This window comes from Cydia fagiglandana, chromosome 13 (genome assembly GCF_963556715.1).
Source record: "Cydia fagiglandana chromosome 13, ilCydFagi1.1, whole genome shotgun sequence".
Lineage (NCBI taxonomy): Eukaryota > Metazoa > Arthropoda > Insecta > Lepidoptera > Tortricidae > Cydia > Cydia fagiglandana.
Genome location: NC_085944.1, coordinates 11,497,405 through 11,502,642, shown reverse-complemented (window position 1 = coordinate 11,502,642; position 5,238 = coordinate 11,497,405).

The window sequence follows — 5,238 nt, the reverse complement described above, 5'->3', positions numbered from 1 at the left end:
AAAATAGTTATGTAGCAAAATAAAATAATTTATTAAATTAATACACTATGGCAAGAATAGAATACTAAATATTCTAGAAAAAGTAAGGCCTAGGTCGGTAAAACGCATGGTACGGATAATAGTGGAACCGTCGGTACGGATTCTGTATGAAATGTTTGGGGCCGAAGAATCGTCTGTGTGCCTTATGCTTTTGCCTTCGGAATATCGGCACCGGGACCCAGTTCGCTGCCACATCCATAATCTCATCTTCGTAGCCAACAGGCAAAGTTCTGTCGAAATTATTGTCTTCTATAGGAAACTCTGGAATATCTGTTATGTATACCTCAGTGGGAGGATCTTGAGCTATTTCGACTGGCGGGGGTACTAAATCGTCTTCAATCGTAATGCTAACTTCACCTCGCACGTCGTCGTTGATCAATCCTGTATCAACAAATGAAACAACATGGTCCTTTTGTTCCGTTTTGTTTAAAGTATCTTCATGTTTGGTTTCTGAGTCACTGGGCTCAGGTAGAGCCTTGTTATTATTATCCGATTGTATAGTATTTGCGAGTGCACCGACAAGTCCCAATGATAACAGTACAATCACCGCATGCTTCATTTTTTCTGTGAAAATATAAATTGTTTGTGAACGCGGGCAATGTAAAATACACAATGGAAACATCTGTCGTCTGATAGTGCTTTTATTGCCAAAGATTTGGGTCGAAGAAAGGCGTCCGTTACTGCCGACACCAATTTAGTGTTTGGGATAAATATTAGGGTTCTTAGTAGAAAGTGATATGTTAGTAGTAAATAATGAGTCATTCTACGAATATCGAATGTCTCGTCGTGACAACAACAGAATACCTTTCTCATTGTGAGAAAACTCGAGCACTTTCTAGTCCTGCTAGTTCAATTCCCGATCGAACAGTCAAAAAAGTTGGGATTTAATTACTTAAACAATGGCATATTTTTGTACATTGTTTGTACGTAGGTACATAATGCACAGAGAATACCGAGTATAGGTATGTAGGTACTTATTTGGATAACATACCCATTACTACTAAACGAAATAAGTACCTGGCTAGCTTTTCGGGATCAACATTTTGGGTAATATGGCGTGCTTCAAAACACAACATGTTTTACTGGCAGATTCTGATGCCGAGCTAGTTGCAAATAATCCATTCTATCAACCCCAGTCTCCCCTATCAGTTTATTGGGATTAACTGTAGGTGGTAGTACGAACTAGGGCTTGCATTCCGGAATTTCGAAATTCCGGAATCTCGGACAAATTTTCCGATATTAAAATTCCGGAATTTAGACCATTGAATATCGAAAATTCCGGAATTGGATTTAAGTACTTTTATTAGATTTTACTCATGAAAATTGCTAATAAACTACATTATGCTGGTGTTATTAGCCCTCGCTGACAAAAGTCTGAAGTCTAGCAGCATGCTGCATTAACATGCCTAATTATTCTCATTAACTTAACCATCGAATTATTTACTTTTGATACATGCTAAAGCAAAGCTATACATTTACTTGCCCAGAATCCTTCCTACACGAACCTTATGAATTAAAATTAAAAAGTTGGATATTTTATTCTCAATTCAGAAAGAAGTTTCCTCAATGTAAGATTTCGGCTTTTGTCGTGTAGCAGCACATTAAATTCTGAATTAGGAACTAGTAAGGAAAAACCCAACTTGGAAAGCGTAACGTTTGTTTATATACTTAAAGGTTAAGTATGTAATAGGTATAGCTGAATAGGTACTTTCATACATAAAAAACAACCTTAACTCGGCAACAAATAATCGTTATTTATAGGTTACTTAACACAAACTATGCCCTTACCGAGATCAGAATCCCCATCGGGACCTTGATCTTCGTAAACAGAGAGCCCCTAGGTAGGCTACGAATCCATAACGGATTTAGACACTATAAAATTAGGCATCAAATGGTTTGCCAGCAGTCGTAGTTTCCCCAAATAAATACGCCGTATCATTGAAGTGAATAAAAGTGACTCAATTGATTAATATTTTTCGATTAATAGTACTTCAAATTAAATTCCACCAAAACAGTACAGTCTTTGATAAACGTAAAGTATCAGAATTTCACATTTTTTGTTGCTTTTTATTAAAAAATCGAATAAAAATATGATTAATCCTAATTCCGGAACCAGTTCCGGAATTCCGGAATTGGAACCGAATATCGGAAATCAGTTCCGGAATTGGAAACCGTCCGATATTGCAAGCCCTAGTACGAACATTGGACCGTTCAGATATGTATAATAGGGTCCAGATACTACCTAAGTTAATTAAATACATGATAATCTACTTCACGCACAGATTGGCCTAGCTAAGGGGCGCACGCTGTCCTCCCTCATCCAACAGTTCCCTTCGATATTGAGCAGATCATAGGAGCTATTTAAACCCAAGTTCAAAATGTTCCCAGATTTAGACCATGGTGCCTTGACCGTAAACGATGACCAATGATGAGTGAGGTGAAGTGAAATAGAAACCAATTTTTTTAAGTCTGAATATGCCTCAATATAGTCCGGGAGCCGGCTGCATGAAACAAACCTCATCAAAAAATAGAATATACCTACCCTGTAGAGGTACCTGACATTTAGTAGATTCCAACGCACTTGGTCGGCCTAGGCTTAACCTGGCAGATTTTGTACAAATGGCAAAAACGTTGGACAAAAATTCATCAAAAAAAACCTCATCGAAAAATAGAATGAAACTTGTATGGTAGGATACCTGACCTTGAGGACAGTAAAAAAAAAGTGGTCGGCCTCACCTTAGCCTGGCAGTTTTTGCAGTCCGACCAGATTTATTGGGTCACGTGAGAGCTACAATTTACCTCATCGAAAAATAGAATGAAACAAACGGATTATAATAGCTAAAATAAGCCTGTCGACGTATGTCTTGGTCGGCCTCACCTTAACCTGGCAGTTTTTGCAGTCCGACCAGATTTATAAAAAAATCATCAAAAATATTTTATCGAAAAATCGTATGAAACTTGTATGGTACGATAGCTGCCTTTGAGAACAGTAAAAAAAAAAGTGGTCCGCCAAATCCTGTGTTGGCAGGTTCCTGTGTCCGACCAATTTTGTGGTACCACGTAAGAGCTACAATTTACCTCATCGAAAAATAAAATGAAACAAACGGATTATAATAGCTAAAATAAGCCTGTTGACGTATGTCTTGGTCGGCCTCACCTTAACCTGGCAGTTTTTGCAGTCCGACCAGATTTATAAAAAAATCATCAAAAATTTTTTATCGAAAAATCGTATGAAACTTGTATGGTACGATAGCTGCCTTTGAGGACAGTAAAAAAAAAGTGGTCGGCCAAATCCTGTGTTGGCAGGTTCCTGTGTCCGACCAATTATGTGGTACCACGTAAGAGCTACAATTTACCTCATCGAAAAATAGAATGAAACAAACGGATTATAATAGCTAAAATAAGCCTGTCGACGTATGTCTTGGTCGGCCTCACCTTAACCTGGCAGTTTTTGCAGTCCGACCAGATTTATAAAAAAATCATCAAAAATTTTTTATCGAAAAATCGTATGAAACTTGTATGGTACGATAGCTGCCTTTGAGAACAGTAAAAAAAAAGTGGTCGGCCAAATCCTGTGTTGGCAGGTTCCTGTGTCCGACCAATTTTGTGGTACCACGTAAGAGCTACAATTTACCTCATCGAAAAATAGAATGAAACAAACGGATTATAATAGCTAAAATAAGCCTGTTGACGTATGTCTTGGTCGGCCTCACCTTAACCTGGCAGTTTTTGCAGTCCGACCAGATTTATAAAAAAATCATCAAAAATTTTTTATCGAAAAATCGTATGAAACTTGTATGGTACGATAGCTGCCTTTGAGGACAGTAAAAAAAAAGTGGTCGGCCAAATTCTGTGTTGGCAGGTTCCTGTGTCCGACCAATTTTGTGGTACCACGTAAGAGCTACAATTTACCTCATCGAAAAATAGAATGAAACAAACGGATTATAATAGCTAAAATAAGCCTGTTGACGTATGTCTTGGTCGGCCTCACCTTAACCTGGCAGTTTTTGCGGTCCGACCAAATATATAAAAAAAAAATAAAAATTTTTTTATCGAAAAATCGTATGAACCTTGTATGGTACGATAGCTGCCTTTGAGAACAGTAAAAAAAATGGTCGGCCAAATCCTGTGTTGGCAGGTTCCTGTGTCCGACCAATTTTGTGGTACCACGTGAGAGCTACAATTTACCTCATCGAAAAATAGAATGAAACAAACGGATTATAATAGCTTAAATAAGCCTGTTGACGTATGTCTTGGTCGGCCTCACCTTAACCTGGCAGTTTTTGCAGTCCGACCAAATTTATGAAAAAATCATCAAAATTTTTTTATCGAAAAATCGTATGAAACTTGTATGGTACGATAGCTGCCTTTGAGGACAGTAAAAAAAAAGTGGTCGGCCAAATCCTGTGTTGGCAGGTTCCTGTGTCCGACCAATTTTGTGGTACCACGTAAGAGCTACAATTTACCTCATCGAAAAATAGAATGAAACAAACGGATTATAATAGCTAAAATAAGCCTGTTGACGTATGTCTTGGTCGGCCTCACCTTAACCTGGCAGTTTTTGCAGTCCGACCAAATTTATAAAAAAATCATCAAATTTTTTTTATCGAAAAATCGTATGGAACTTGTATGGTACGATAGCTGCCTTTGAGGACAGTAAAAAAAAAGTGATCGGCCAAATCCTGTGTTGGCAGGTTCCTGTGTCCGACCAATTTTGTGGTACCACGTGAGAGCTACAATTTACCTCATCGAAAAATAGAATGAAACAAACGGATTATAATAGCTAAAATAAGCCTGTTGACGTATGTCTTGGTCGGCCTTACCTTAACCTGGCAGTTTTTGCAGTCCGACCAAATTTATGAAAAAATCATCAAAAAATTTATATCGAAAAATCGTATGAAACTTGTATGGTACGATAGCTGCCTTTGAGGACAGTAAAAAAAAAATGGTCGGCCAAATCCTGTGTTGGCAGGTTCCTGTCTCCGACCAATTTTGTGGTACCACGTGAGAGTTACAATTTACCACATCGAAAAATAGAATGAAACAAACGGATTATAATAGCTAAAATAACCCTGTTGACGTATGGCTTGTTACGGGCGGCTTTCATAAATTCAATGTGGCAGTGTGCGGCAGAATCCACTTGCATCAAATTTGATGCAACACATTGTGGCTGGACATTAAGAGATGAAATGTATAAGA